The sequence below is a fragment of the Ranitomeya variabilis genome, chromosome 8, assembly GCF_051348905.1.
Source record: "Ranitomeya variabilis isolate aRanVar5 chromosome 8, aRanVar5.hap1, whole genome shotgun sequence".
Taxonomy (NCBI): Eukaryota; Metazoa; Chordata; class Amphibia; order Anura; family Dendrobatidae; genus Ranitomeya; species Ranitomeya variabilis.
The window spans coordinates 187994687-188011567 of record NC_135239.1 but is presented as its reverse complement, the minus strand read 5'-3'; the positions used below and the strand labels follow the sequence as shown (position 1 = coordinate 188011567).

The following is a 16881-nucleotide window of genomic DNA, read 5'->3' as shown; positions in this document are numbered from 1 at the left end:
GACTGAAGGAGCATTAAAAAGACCAAAAGGCATTACCAAATACTCAAAATGGCCCTCGGGCGTATTAAATGCAGTTTTCCACTCATCTCCCTGCTTAATCCGCACCAAATTATACGCACCCCGAAGATCAACCTTAGAGAACCACTTTGCCCCTTTAATACGAGCAAATAAATCAGTCAATAGTGGCAATGGATACTGGTATTTGACTGTAATCTTATTCAACAGGCGATAATCAATACAGGGCCTCAGGGAGCCATCTTTTTTACCCACGAAAAAAAAACCTGCTCCTAAAGGGGAAGAGGATGGACGGATATGTCCCTTTTCCAAGGACTCCTTAATATACTCTCGCATAGCAGCATGCTCAGGCACAGATAGATTGAACAAACGACCCTTGGGAAACTTGCTGCCCGGAATCAAGTCTATAGCACAATCGCAATCCCTGTGAGGGGGGAGAGAACTAAGTTTAGGCTCCTCAAACACATCACAATAATCAGACAAAAATGCCGGAATTTCAGAGGGAGTAGATGAAGCAATGGAAACCAAAGGTACTTCCCCATGAGCCCCCTGACATCCCCAACTTAACACAGACATTGTTTTCCAGTCAAGGACTGGATTATGAGTTTGCAACCATGGCAATCCAAGCACTAAGACATCATGCAAGTTATGCAACACAAGGAAGCGAATCACCTCCCGATGGTCAGGAGTCATCCACATAGTCACTTGTGTCCAGAATTGTGGTTTATTCCTAGCCAAAGGTGTAGAGTCGATACCCTTCAGAGGAATAGGAACTTCCAAAGGCTCTAGGCTAAACCCACAACGTCTGGCAAAGGACCAATCCATAAGACTCAAGGAAGCGCCAGAATCCACATAGGCATCCACAGTAATAGTTGATAATGAACAGATCAAAGTTACAGACAAAATAAACTTAGACTGTAAGGTGCCAATTGCAAAAGACTTATCAACCTTTTTTGTGCGTTTAGAGCATGCTGATATAACATGAGCAGAATCACCACAGTAGAAGCACAACCCATTTTTACGCCTATAATTCTGCCGTTCACTTCTGGACAGAATTGTATCACATTGCATAATCTCCGGTGCCTGCTCAGAAGACACCGCCAAATGGTGCACAGATTTGCTCTCCCGTAAACGCCGATCAATCTGAATAGCCATAGTCATGGATTCATTCAGACCTGTGGGCGTAGGAAACCCCACCATGACATCTTTAACGGCGTCAGAGAGACCTTCTCTGAAATTCGCCGCCAGGGCGCACTCATTCCACTGAGTAAGCACCGACCATTTTCGAAATTTTTGACAATATATTTCAGCTTCATCATGCCCTTGAGAGAGGGCTATCAAGGCCTTTTCAGCCTGAATCTCCAAATTAGGTTCCTCATAGAGCAACCCCAGTGCCAGAAAAAACGCATCCACATTGAGCAGCGCAGGATCCCCTGGTGCCAATGCAAATGCCCAATTCTGGGGGTCACCCCGCAACAAGGAAATAACAATTCTAACCTGCTGAGCAGGGTCTCCAGCGGAGCGAGATCTCAGAGAAAGATACAATTTACAATTGTGCTTAAAATTCAGAAAACGAGATCTATCTCCAGAAAAGAACTCCGGTATAGGGATCTTGGGTTCAGACATAGGAGCATGTATAACATAGTCTTGGATATTTTGAACCTTAGAGGCAAGAGTATTAAGATTAGAAGCTAAACTCTGGATATCCATTTCTCAACAGCAGAGATCTGAGCCATTCAGGGGTTAAGAGGAGAAAAAAAAAACCCCCAAAAAAACAGCAGATGGCAATTATGGCTAGACAGAACTTCTGAGTAAAAAAAAAAAATGTCAGAAACTTCTTTTTTTTCTCTCCTTCTTTAGCCAATACCTTTAATACATTATGGCCGGCAATACTGTCATGATTCCCAATGGCAGGGACACGGGCAAAAACGGACTAGCTCTAGGAAGATGGTATCTCAGGTAACCGCGATGCTGAACCTAACACGCAAATAAAAATAGCCAGGGGGTGTGCCTATGTTTTATCCCTAGACACCTCGCGCCAGCCGGAGATCTAGCTGCCCCTAGAAGAGGAATACACAGACCTGGCTTGCCTCCAGGGAAACCCCAAAAGTTATAGTAGCCCCCCACATATAATAACGGTTAGGCAAGAGGAAAACACAAACGCAGTATTAATATAGATTCAGCAAAGTGAGGCCCTCTGACTAGATAGATGAAAATACAAAAGAGGACTTTGCGGTTACCTCAAAACCCTAAGGAGCCATCCTGAAACTACCTTGACTCCGTTATCAACTCATGACACCGGAGTAGTAATTTCAGATCACTAGAGCTTCCAGCAGCACGAGAAATACAAATGCATGCTGGACCAAACAAACACAAAAAAGCCAAAGATTTCAACTTAGCTGAATTGCAGATTTGGAGCATGGAGCAAGCAACAGAGGTGCTCTGGTAACATTGATTGCCGGCACTAGAATGACTGAGAAGCCAGACTAAATAGGAAACTCCCAGTTTCCTGATGGGAACAGGTGCAAGACAAAAGTCAGCCAGTACCACCAGTAACCACCAGAGGGAGCCCAAAAAAAGAATTCACAACAATACCCCCCTTAATTTTTTCCTCCCGGGCTGCTTTCTCAGCGCTCCTATGAGACCACCTTTACTGACCCTGATTTCAGGTCCTCACGCACTGACTTCCTGGCAAGCTTGTGCTAGACTTTTTTTATACCCATCGGCCAATCCGAGAACTGCAGGGGGAGGAAAATAATATTAGTTTATGCATCATGCACTAGCTATACACATTATACTGTTGAGCGAACCCACCAATATTGACGGGTTCTGTCAACAGTCCAGTGAGTATGGGGACACTGGCCAAATGATGGTCGGGAGTACATGTCCAATGTCAGAGTGCCGATTGTATTGTTCTCCCTATGATAAGCCATTGGCTGATGAGTCATTCAGGGGCTTTCTCATAGAGAACACCAGAGTACTGGGCTGTGTGAATGCTCCTGTGTATGGAAGAGTAGGCTGAGATGGCTGTCAACGGAACGATGTTTCAGCCATTAGCCATCTAATGTGTATGGCTAGCTGTAGACTACCGCAGACTTCGTATGGGTACTGTACCTAAATTGTAGTCAAAGATCTCAGCTCTGCAAAGTAAACTTTTTATAAGCCTTATTTGTATAGGTCACACTCAGGCTTGTCATATGAAAAAGTTGACCTGTCTTTCTTGATATTGCAGCTCCATGGGTATTGTCACGGGTGTGTCCTGAGACACACTCAATATTGCTCCACACCAACTGATCTAAAGGAAAGCCAGAGATACCGGCAGGTAGGAGATGGTTCACATGGAATAGTGACCTAGATGCTGGACTAGGGTCTTGGCAATTTTTCACTTATATAACAGTGTGTTTTGCTGCCATTATGTTATATTTTTCACATAAAAAACTCGAGGCCTACGGTCCTGGGAATCATACATGATTGGAGCCACATCGTCACATGATTGTACTAAGTCTGATCTGTGATGCTAGTCACTACTCATGGACAGGCCATGAGGCAGAAGAGTCAGACATTCCGGGGTCAATAACGATAGACGAAGATGTAAGTCAGGTTATAGTCCAGGGTCAATAAAAGGAGATAGCAGATCAAAAGCCGAAGGACAAGACAAAGGGATAGTCAGAACACGGTCCAAAGGGTCAGGCAGCATCAGAGCTAACACTCACCAAGAAGCACAAAGTACATCTGGCAGGCATCAGGGGCTTACAGCTCAGTTATGTAGCTATGCGATCACTAGAACACTGAACACCTGCAGAAAGTCCCACACCTCCCAGTCACAGACTGGACAGCAGAGCTGTCAATCAAGGCACCAACCGCCCAGCAAGCACATCACAGTATTGGACAGCCAAGCTGTCAATCAAGACCCAGACAGCTCAGGAAGACATTTTCCATAGAACAGCATAGCAATCATTCACTGAGCTTCGGAATCGTGACATGATCCTTCCAAATCGCGGAGTCTAAAGATGATTCTTCATTTTGGCCCCAAGCTTCTTACGGCCCATAATATTATCATCTGAATTTTGCATAAGAAGACAAATAGAATTGGTATCGAAGAGAAGATCCCTCTGCTCTCCTTCCAGAACATGATCCTAGAGTTTTGTTTAGTCTCTGCTAGAGTTTTACTAATGCAATAACCACTAGTAATCTAAATAGCAGACCATGCAAGGAAATCCCAACTGTAATTTGGCTTCAGAACATTTGGGGATATCACTATCTAACAAGAAACATCTACTTAAGCCTAATGTAACTATTACCTCATTAGAAGTGCAACGTTGGCCTGAGCACAAGGCTGGTTTTGCTGTAGGTACAGCACAATGTCCATAATTCATAAATACTTGGACAGGCTTCGACTTTGCTACAAGTCCTATTTTTTTAGCGTTGTAAAAACATATTGAAAGCTTGTCATGATAAATATGAGTTTTTAATTCTCAGTCATCGTTTATTGCTTTCCGCTGCATGAGAAAGAGAGAGAAAAAAAAAGAACAAAAAGAGGGGAGGGCAGCTCCTGGAAAAGTCTTAAGACAAGCGGCCCCAGAGCCAGCCATATGAATCCACTTACATGTAAATTGCTTGTCTATATGAATTAAGGTGAAGGTTGTGAAAGAGCTGAGTTTTTGTGTTTATCGTAGGATTTTTGACAGTCTCTTTCCTCTTTCAAGTAAATTTGGCCCAAATCCACTAGCAACGCAGTTTTAAGTAAACCCTTCTTTTGTTACATTAACAAGGTTATATCATCATTGGGGCGCATTCCCAACTGGCTAGTCTAAGGCTTCATTATTTGGGGAATGGACGATAATTAAAAACTTTGGTGTTAGGGAGCAAAATAGGCCATTAAGTATAAAACTTTGCTCTTTATCCGAGATTACAATGTACATTATAGAAGAAGTTGGAAAAAAGGTGGATCATGGTGGACCAAAAAAAGTTTCAGAAAAGTTTTGGTTTTGTATATTTTTGGAATTTAAAAAGAAACTAAACTTTTATTTTTGTAAAAATTTTGTCCAGCATGGAAAATTCTGAAACTTTATTAGAGATTTGTTTTCATTCCTGTAAAAAAAAAGACATGCAAGTGACTTCCAAATCCTTTTTTTTCCCCAGTCTATTTTTCTGCCTTCAGCTTCATTGATATCAGAACGTACTCATTTGGAGTATAGATGATGGTAGTGATGGGCCAACATCTGTCTCTTCCTCTGAGTGTTCTGCTTATCAGATCAGTCTCCTGCATCAACGAATCCCCAGAGTTAAGACTCATTCAGATGTCCATGAACATTGGTCAGAGATTGGACTGCATTGCATGAACTGGCCATGGCTCATCAGCCACGAGCATGATGGCCTCCTAAAAATACATGATGCTGTCAGGGTCAGTTCGGAAGACCGGCAGCCGTTCTGTGCATTAGCGGTCCAATCTCGGACCGATGAACACTGAGGTCTAAATGAACCCTAAGTGATAAACAGGTGTTGATCTTTTCGTTGTCATCATCTGGACAATTAAAAAGTCTAAAGACAAAAACATTTCTGCAATTTGTTAAGACTTGCTATATGAATATGTATATGTTTTATGTGAAGACGCACCAAAAACGCATCATTGTTTATTCCTTTAAGCCAATATGAATGTTATTTGGATGTTTTACATGTACCAATAAAGACGATTTTTATGTCTATGGAACTGGATCTCTCTTCTATGATGATATAAGGTTGCCTATTTGAGTTTTTATTTTTTCTGGACAGCTTACCAAAAAATCACGAACAGATACAATTTTTTACAGACACATTGGAAAAGCATAATAAACCATTACGATTATAAGTGATCTGTCACAACCAACATGGGTAGATTCAGCGGACAACACAACAAATAACAACGAGAAGGAAAAAGGGAGAGGAGGGTCCTAATAGTAGGTAGTGAGGGACAGGGCACCTCCTAACCACAACCTGTGCCTATCCCTAAGCTCCCCTAATGCCCTATGTGGGTCCTTCCCCCATCACATGCCTAGTTCCTAGCTGTCACCTCACTATACCCTGGCTAGAGCACTGGCCGGTAAGGACACTAGCCTCACCACTGCTGATGGAATAAACACAGGGGGTAGTGACATGCATGAGACAGACAAAGAAACTGAACAAGAAACTTAGTTCCAGCCTCCGCTGCCAAGCTCCACACAGCAGAGGACATGGAATCAGGGAACCTAACTCCACAGAAGTAGCAGATAAACCACTGGCACCAGAGAGCTGAAAACTTCTAGGCTGGTCTTCATAGAATAACTCTATTGCCAACAGTCAGCTGATGAGCCATAAGACTATTTAAAGGTTTGTGGGAGTGGTCAACACCCACTTCAGCTGACCAGCAACAAAACAACTACCAGAAAGGAAACTGACATTGACCCTTGCTGGTTCAAAAAGGAAAAAAGCCACATTCAAATTATAGCAGAACCAGAGCTGCCACGAATTCAAAAATGAATCGTGACATGATCCATGTCAACAGCCCATAAGTTTTATATCATTTTCATTGTTCGTGACCAGTACATTTATGATAATTAAATTAAAAATAATCTGTATAACTTTCTTCAGCTTAAAAAAAAAAAAAATGATGGACGCCTTCATTTTTTTTTTTTACAGACAGGTAAAAAAAAGTGCCTTATTTTTACGGACTATCGTGGAATTTCTGGACAATTAGCAACTCTGATCTGATAAAGAACCTGATAAAGGGCTGCTTGCAAAAACAATGTTGAACCCTATATTTTCATCTGATTGTTCGAAATGCATCTTCATTGGTTTGGAAAGAAAGCCAATGGTGTACAGAGTCCAGGAGAAAAGAAGGATCTCTGGTAGAATCCAACCATGTTATTTTCTCAATGTGAAACTCTCTTGTTCAGTCACAGAAAGCTCCTCTAGTCCTTCTAAGTAATGGTTCACTTTTTTTTTAGACAAGGTGGTGAACATGTTTGTGAGAAAACGTATATTGTACTCCGAACATATGGCCATTTGTCAACCACTCTGAGAAAACAGGAAGTGTTTCAGTTTAACAAGATTATGTCAGCCTCCAAATATGAGGACCAAATTAGAAACCCTCCGAGTATGTAACCGGTTGTAGCTCTAATAAGATATAGATACGTTACTTCAGGAAGACAGAGTGCTTCATAAGTCAGACCAAGATGAGTTATGCTGAGGCACAAATTCTAAAATTAAACAAGTATTTTAGGACCAACTTTATTATTGTACGGTGCTCCATCTGGTTCTCATTAGGGATGCACTCGCTCCGCACCTCACTTTCTTACGGGCTGGAGAACTCGAGGCAGAATCATTGGCAGATTTGTCAAAACAAAATCCCCCCCTTGAAAACCATGCTGGCTCATTATAAACTGTGCAGCCACTCCATGTTCTTCTCGGGACTCCTGGTGACATCACAAGCCCTCCCGAGTGCCTAGCGGGTGCTGTCATGGAGAGGCATTGATTGTACCTCCTATGTGCCATGAATTTTTTTAAGCCTGTTTTTATGTAGTTGGCGGCCAGTAAATTGATGCTGATTGTTAGATTTCTCAGAGGTTTCTCAAGAATATGGCGCGTCCTTTTTCATTTCCATGAAGGTTGAGAAATCTATTATTGATGGTAGATGCAAATGAAATGCAAATTGCTGCCTGTGGGCCAGATGTGTTCCTCCAAATAATTTATAGTGGCTCTAAGTTTCTGCGAAAGTTGTATAATCAATACCATCATTTCTTTTTTGGGTTTGATCCACATGGGTGCCAACAGCAATGAAATGATCAAAGGCTTCTTGGGCGTCTTTTATTAATATTGTTAGATCTCACGTGCTTAAAAGGATTGGGCATTTTAACAAGCTTTGGAAATATGTGAGTGCTACTTACTATTTACTGCAATAACGTGAGATCACAGATTATCTTCAGCACTTTGATGAGTCTTGAATGTGTTTGCAATAATTCTCGTTCATGGAATGCACATTGCTCGTTGAGGCTCCCTTGTTTCTATCTTGCTACTCAACTGGCAGTCTCCCAGCCCTGCTGTTTTAAGGGTCATAGCTATATGAGGTGTGGTTGTAGTAGTCACGACTTGCCTCAGTGCCCAAGGGGGTCCAAAGGGTCTTACGCCTCATCAGAAAAAAAATACTGTATTACACATGTACTTGCCAACTCTCTTGGAAAAGGTGGGACCTCCCAGTCTCCGGGAAAAGTTGGCAAATGACTGTGCCAAAATCTTCTGGAAGGTTTTTTTATGTGATCCATATCCTTCTGGAAGGGCATATCAAAAAGTTGATATGTATTAGACATGTCACATGTTTATTAGGGAATTGTTACAGATTTGGGGCAAAGGAACTAAAACATGGTTCAGTAGTTAAAGGGAATCCGTCAGCATGATTTTACCCCTCAAACTATTTATATGCACATGTACTTGTAGGTCTTTCAAAGACAAGTCCAGCAATACCTTTACATGGCCAGTCCATTCCTCCATTACTGAGAAATCAACATTTGAATTGATATGCAAATGAGACTAAAGATCTGAAGCCTCTGTCAGTCCAGCTCTTTTCCTCACCCAGTGCTGCCTCTATACTATGAGCCTTCAGTCAAAGGAGCTTTTAGTCATGCAGAAGGAGGTTTGAGCTGGCCTGGGAATAGAGATGGAGTGCCAGAGGCTTCGGAACTACAGACAGTATACAGGCTCATTTGCATATCAATTCAAACACTGATTTCTAAGTAATGGAGGAGCAGACTGGACATGTAAAGATATTGCTCGAATTGTCTGTGTGCAAGTTGGAGCTATCATCTGGTGTTGACTTCTGTCTGAGAAGTGTATTATTTTTCCAAAATCTTTTAGAGCTCATGCACATTACAGTATTTTCAACTTTGGATAGCACTCGGGCCAATGTTATTCTATGGGACCTGTGCACATGTCTGATATTTTCTTCGGACTGAGCCAGTTGGAAGAAAAATCTCAGCATGCTAGAGTTGGGTTCGATTAATTGCTCTCATCCATGCAAGTCAGTGAGTCCATGGAAAGCATCGGCAAGCACTTGGATGACATCTAGCCTTAGATAGGATGCATTTTTATCCTGGCAAAACCCATATAACTAGGGTGTGGTGCTGACTTATTGACCACAGCTGATGACACGAGCTGCTAGACAGTACGCACCAATTCGGTCTGGCTAGGTCCAATTCATAGGTCCCATCCAGGCCGGTATTCCAAGCTTGACAGCACCTATGCCTCCAGAGATACTGGCTATGGAATTTTCTCCATCACCAGCACTGCTAGAAGGGTGAATAATGCGGTGCCGGGTGCAGCTTTCTCTGGAGCCAATCCAGCTAGGGTTGTGACAAATAAAGTATTAATAGCCCAGTTGAGTACTTAGCACTGGGAACCTAATTCTCTTTCTATATTTGGTTATCATTTGTCCTCCTTTACACTACAGAAAATGTAGATAAAGTAATATTGATTTGGAACTGAATGGTTCTAAATAGTGATTTAATGAGATTAGTGTTTCTGGCTTTTGTTTGATTATTGACTTTTCTATTTCCTGTTAGATAGCAAATCTATTTTCTAATAAGGTTCTGTGTTTGTCTTCAGAAATGATTGTCAAACACCTTTTATAGAGAAGTGATTTGCCTGTATGAGCGGAGTGTTTTCATATGGAGGTCTTTATTGTGAATGGCACTTCAAAGTCCGGCCTGGTGTTTACACTTCGACTGCTGTATGTACCCGTCCTGCGTCTCTGCAGTGATAACCTTGTACCTGGCATTCCCTTATGTGACATTATTTTTATTTTTTTTCTAGATATAGTCATTGTACAAATGTTCCGAATATATGTAAAAAGTCCAGTAGAATACATAGACGTGTATTTGCACCTCTGCCTGTATGACCTCCCTACAATGCCTGGGCAAGAAATTTGTCCTTACATATTTTACAATCTTTTCTCTTGCCTAATTTTTGGATATCGTTTTTTAGGTCTATATGCTCTGCATTATTACCCTATGCTTGGTTAGGTCATGCTGCTGCCATTATAAATTGGGCTCTTTAGATTGATCCGTTCAGGTTTAAATACCGATGATACTTGCCTTTCCCCGTTCCCTCGTCAAAGCCACAGGCGAAACGTGCGTCGGATCCTTCATGCTATAGGGTCTGTATCTTCTTAATATGCTCTGTTGATTTTTACTGCATTCTCTTGCTGGTATATCCTGATGTTGTATTGAGCTATATACGTCTCTTGGTTTGAACATTTCATTGAGCGTCATTTTGGCTAAACTTATATACGTCCCCTGGACTTTTTCACCCTTATTTTCCTCCTTTATTTATTAATGAACACATGTCACTTTATTCAATACTACCTCATTGTTTATATATATTTATTGGGCCATTTTTGACCTGGAGAAATGTCTTCTTTAAAGGAGGTTGTCTGGCCTTGGGGTACAACTCTACTGTCACTCTATGTAGCTGCAGACTTGTGAATCCTCCTAACAGAGTGTATACTTCACTCCATGCCGACTGTATACTCTGATGCCGACGTCAGAAGCAGGAGCATGTCATTTTCATAATTCTAGCCACATTCCGACTAGACCTATCTAGCTTCGCACAATTCACTTGTATTGAGCGAGGCTGCACACGTCTAGTTGTCATGTGCCAGCATGTATTCAAATTGCATACTTGTAGTCACATGGCTGCCCGCTCCAGGGAATCCTGACAATGTGCAGTATGCGCGTTGTTAGCATTCACAAGACTGTAATTAGGGTTGTACCCTAAGGCTGGACAACCCCTTTAAGACAGTAATAAGTTGGTGCCCAGATGTCAGAGACAGATTAGACACTCAAAAGTGGAGGCATAAATAATATAGCAATCATAAGAATAGTGAACACTTTATTGAGTTCTTGTGGTCTGTTTGTAGGGGTACTTAATCCAATTTGGACATTTTCTGGATCTGTAATTATCTATAAGTATCCAATGTTTTATAATTTGGCATGTAAATTTTTTTCTTAGAATTATTACAAAAGTTACCAAAAAAGTGATGACAAATTCACTTATTCATGCAGCCACAACCGTAATGTTTGCATGTGCACTGGATGTAGCTGGGCTTTGGGTAGAGATCTAGTGCACCATGTTGTAGGGAAGGAGCCCAACAAACACGCACATGTATATATTAGATTGTACCTGTGTGGCAACAGCAAAGGATACTTGGGATCCCCATAATTTCACGTTTATGGATGCAATCCAATAGTTTTTTTTTTTTATTCGGTGCAATATCCCGTGAAATTGAGGAAAATATTTGGTAATAACGCTAAGTGCAAACCATCTGCACTGAATATCTACATCAAAAGTCAATGCCTTCAATGTGTGAATTCACTTCTTCATGGTAAATGGGTGTGTTTAATAAAATTCTGCATGTTTCCCCAGAAGACATAATAATACAGACCATTCCCCTTATTTATGATTCTCTAGTAATATGCAGCCGCTGCCAAGTTCTGAGTTGTCCTGCGTCTTGCTTGCATAAAGGGCGAGACACTAAATTGGATCCGACTGCAAGAACCGCTGTCCTCGCCTGCAAACGTTCTCCACCGCGGAGCGATCCAACTGCTGTTCTCATAAAGCCAGATTGGATGAAATTCTGGGAATTAGCCATCATCCTTCGATTTTACACTAAATCGTTATTTACTCCTATTTTACTTTTTTTTTTTTTCGTCTGCTTTATGTTTTGCATTTTTGCTGATGAAATGGCTTCATCGGATTACAGACAGGGCGGGTGTTTTTTTTATTCTACTCCGTGTCTCAGTTTTTCAGCGAAAGGAAATTTGCAGAAAATGTTTGCTGGGATTAGACTGATGTGTTTTGGAGAGCAAGAAATGCTGATTTCTTTTTTCTTTTCTTTTTTGTAATTTGTATAAAAAATATTCTTTTTGCTGTCATACTTTACCCAAGGTTTTCAGATGCCTACATTTTTTGCAGCAAAAAGTGAAAAGTTATTATGAGGGGACTTTTTGTAGTCACTTTTTTTTACCAAAGTATTACACGATTTTATGATAATATTGACCCATCTTTAATTATGAAACTATTATGGCTTTTTGTTTTTGCACCCTCCAACTAGAGTAGAATTGCGCCACTTTTTGTTGCAACTCATAAATCTGACTTCCAGCTCATTTCCATTGCTAACAACATCCACTTTTCCAAAGTGACAACAGCTTAGCAAAAAGTTGCACATTTTTGCGCCTACACGGCATACTCCTAAATTTGACATTTTTTTGATGACAAAATATTAAGACCAAACTTTTGTGACTGTAGACTTGTGAATCCTCACATCGATCTGTCAGGATTCTCCAGTGCTGGGAGTGGGCTGTTATGTGACCACAATATGCGATTTGCATACTTCCGGCCACATTCCGACTAGTCTTGTCCAGCCTTGCTCAATACACTTACATTTAGTGAGGCCTTGCTTGTCTAGTCTGCATGTGACTGCATGTTTGCATGTATGGAAATCAAATACTTGCGGTCACGTTCCCAACGTACCCGACACTAGAGGATTCACAAGTCTATAGTCCCATATTGGAACTGCAGACTTGAGCCCAAAGCCTGGAAAACAGCTTTATTATAATTTTCCCATTAAATATTATTTTATTAATTTTATCTTTAGTGTCAATTTTTTTGTGATACAAATGGGGCTTTAATCTGGTACCAAACCAATATCTTTAACTATTTTAGGATGACATTTTTTGTAATTTATTGTGGTTTGTTGAACCAGACTATTCCCTACATTGCCCCATATGTAACAATTATTACAGATTACCAACCTAAGTCATCGCTATTCCGCCCAAGATCATAGGACTTTTTTTTCTAATTTTCAAGTTTTAGGCATGGTGCATAAACAGACATAAAGCTCACATGTCCAGAAATCTTCATTTAATGTGTATATGCAGATAGAGGCTGATTTAAGAATAAAAAACTAGTGGAAGGTAATAATAAGTGTGAATACAACATGTATTCAATTTTTGAATAGAAATGGTGCTAGCAGATCCCAATGGGGGCCTGGACTTCACCCTTTAATCCCTATACAGGGATCTAGACTTACAACGGGGTCCCCTGGGTTGTATCCACAGAGTAGCTGCAAACTAGCCGGGTCAGTAATGAAAGGAACAGAACCAGGGAAAATGTAAATATAGGCTTTATATTGAGTCACTGATGTACATATGACATAGCATAGAAGATAGTCCTGTGCCATGCAGGTGTTTGGGAGAAGACGTAGAATTAGTTTTATTTAATTTTTTATTTTGTTTTATTTGACTTTTATTTGTTTTTATTTATTAATATTTTTATTTATTTTTTATTTATTTTTGGAAATTGTGTTGCATAATTTGTGTTGTTATCCTCTTTATTCAGATCACACACCTACTTGCATCCGATCATGTCCTTCCAGCATGCTCCATTGCTGTTACATGCTATATATATATGCTCACCTCAAAATGCCTGCCCTTTAAATGACACATATATTTTGCTGTAATATAACCACAAGGGGTTAACAGACTCTATTCACACCTAATTCTCCCTTCTTCTGCCGTTTTAATGCAGCGCCAGCAAGCCTAATAGAAGTGCCATATTCATAATATGGCAGACAACCAGAACTGACGTTGGGGGGGGCATCCATAAAGGGGGCCACCTGATTCTGCTGCCCCTCTATGAAGTGGATGGAGGATGAACAGCTTATAATGCCATACATCCACCGTAGTCCCGGCGTGTGCCAGCACTGGTGCGTAACAGGCTCCATTGACAATACCGGCGTCTGTCGGATATCCATCATGGTGTCCATCCTCATACCATGGCCTTATTTTGTGCAGTACTGACCACCATTTGCATATTTCTACCAGATTTTGGAGAGAGGATTCTTTCCCATTCATTCAGAAGAACATTTTTGGACATCAGGTTCTGAGGTTACAAGAGAGAGGATGGTTCACAGTCTCCGCTCTAATTTAGTTCATCCCAATGGTGCTCGATATGGTCAACTTCAGGGCTCTCTGCGTCCAGCAAGTTCTTCCATAATAACCTTCCCCAACCTTTATGGACCTGGCTTTGTGCACTGGAGAACCGTCACGAGGAACCCAAAACTGTTGTCCAAAATATATTTGTATATTGAAGGATTAAGATTTAAGTAAGAGGTCTAGGTCAACCTCAAAAATACGACTCTATAACTTTATCCCTCCTCCGCCAAACTGTACAGAGGGCACAATGCAGTCAGGCGGTAATGTTCTCCTGGAATCGCCAAACTCAGACTCATCCATCAGACTCTGGATGGAAAAGTGTGATCCGTCCCTGCACAGAGCACGTTTCCTCCAGAGTCCAGTGGTAGTGGCTTTATTCCACTCCATCCGACACTCGTCATTTTCTTGGTGATGTACAGTTGCATGCAGCTACTCGCCTATGGTGCTCCCGATGGAGTTGCAGTGCTTGTGCTGATGTTAATACCAGAGGAGGTCTGGACTCTGCAGTTATGGAGTCAGCAGGGCATTGGTGACTTTTCTGCCCTCTGCTCCTCAGCACTTAGTGCCTTTACTTAGTAACATTACGGGGTCTCCACTTCATGGCTGAGTTGCTGCGCTTCCTTCCACTCCCCAAATAATATCACTCGGTGATGGGGGAAAATTTAGGAGGGAAGATATGTCATGGACTGACTTGTTACATCGGTTCCTCCTATTACAGGACCACACTTCTATCAGCGAGCTCTTTCCGACTATCCATCCTTTCCTACATGATTGTAAGGCAAACGGCAGGCGAAGGATCAGATGTTATACATAAGGGTGGGCAAGGGGCCGTATGTATATTGTTCACTGGGGGATGAGAGGCAGGATGTTATACTCTGGGGGCGAGGGACAAAATGCTGCACACCAGAGGCCGGATTTTGTACACCGGGGGCAATGGGGCTAGATTTTATACACCAGGGGCAATGGGGCTGGATGTACTACACCGGGGGCAATGGGGTCGAATGTTATACACCGGGGGCAATGGGGTCATATGTTATACACCGAGGGCAATGGGGCAGGATGTTGTACACCAGGGGCAATGGGGCTGGATGTTGTACACCAGGGGCAATGGGGCCGGATGTTATACAGCGGGGGCAGTAGGGCCAGATGTTATACACCAGTGGCAGTGGGAACAGATGTTATACACCAGGGGCAATAGGGCCAGATATAATACACCAGGGGCAGTGGGAACAGATGTTATACACCAGGGGCAATGGGGCCGGATGTTGTACACCAGGGGCAATGGGGTCGACTGTTATATACCAGGGGCAATGGGGTCGGATGTTATACATCAGGGGCAATGGGGCCTGATGTTATACACCGGGGGCAATGGGGTCGGATGTTATACACCGGGGCAGTGGGGCCGGATGTTATGCACCAGAGGCAGTTGGAACAGATGCTATACACCAGGGGCAAATGGGGCCGGATGTTATACTCCAGGGGCAATGGGAACAGATGTTATACATCAGGGGCAATGGGGCCAGATATTATACACCGGGGGGGCATGGGGCCGGATGTTATAAACCAGGGGCAGTGGGAACAGAGGGGCAGTGGGAACAGATGTTATACAGCAGGGGCAATGGGGCCAGATGTATACTTTTGTCCATAGAGTGTAAATCATATGGATGAGTTAAGTGATGTAATTTTGTAAATACGGTATTTTCTGGGCGCGCCTCGTGTATGGTGAAGCTGTATGTATTCGGTGAACATATTGTTGCATTTTTCATTGTTGTGTCTTTGATGTCCTTATTTTTAAACCACTTGAAAAGAGTAGGCCGAGTTCCTCTAATAGCTCTAACTGGAATGATTGTACTGATGAATACAGATGTATCAATCGAACGCTTCCATCTCCAAATCACTTAACAATGTCATTATTATAAAGATCTGGTCAAACTGAAAACATCTGTGTGGACGTGCGTCATCGGATATTAATAGTCCTATATTCTTTCCAATATCTGGAGACATTGGTTTGTATTTCATCCTCTTTGTGGATCACTGCACCCAAAATTGATTATTTTTTTCTTCTGGTAATAACCATGAAGATAAAATATAATGTTCAGTATTGACCTGGGATCTCGGAGCAGCTCTTTAAAGAGTATCGGATTAGGTCAATGCTTCGCAGCAGACGGCAGAAATTCCTTCCATATTTCTTAAATATGTTTAATAGCATCTGGTTCAAATATAGAAAATCTGAGATGATCACTGATTGTCATAGAGACATCACTGATGCCCCAAGTAAGATTGTGGAGCGCCCCCACACCGCCGCAGGGCCGAGGGGTACCCGGAGCCGGGCCTCTAGGTCTCAGTCCTGGGGTTGTCACGGTGGCTAGACCCGGTCCGTGGCCCTGTCCGTCAGTGGGGGGACGTCCGGTGAAGTAGGTGCTGTTAACGGTGGTATAGCGGTGCAGTTGTGGGGTGCAGGTCGCGATAAATAACGAGGACACCAGGTTGCAGTCTCTTTACCTCTTTACTGAAGATGTGGGAGACCTCAGTCCAGAGCGCTGTTAACTGGGTTTTCAGAGACCGGCCGGTCCAACGACACATCAGGAGCTCTCTTTACAGGTGGGAATCAGTATCTACCTTCTAGCGCTGTGTGTTGTAGTTCTTCCCTGCTGAGCTCCCGGGATAGTCCTCACAACTGTTTCTTTCTGTCTCTACTGTTCCTTCTCCGTCCTCCAGGTGATATGGTAGGACGCACCCGTATGACGGGGTAGGCCTGGAGTTCTTCCGGGACCCTAGAGTCGCCCCTCTCCCACAGCTGCCTCCGTTGTCTGCTTAGGTGTTAAGTGAGACAGCCAACCTGTAGTTAGCTGCCCTGCCGTGGTTT

At 42.4% G+C, this 16881-nt stretch overlaps 1 protein-coding gene across 3 annotated transcripts in view; it reads left to right on the top strand.

The window, feature by feature from the left end:
* ERC2 (ELKS/RAB6-interacting/CAST family member 2) overlaps positions 1 to 16881 on the top strand; it is a 1115226-nt gene that overhangs the window by 555320 nt on the left and 543025 nt on the right. The window lies entirely within an intron of this gene.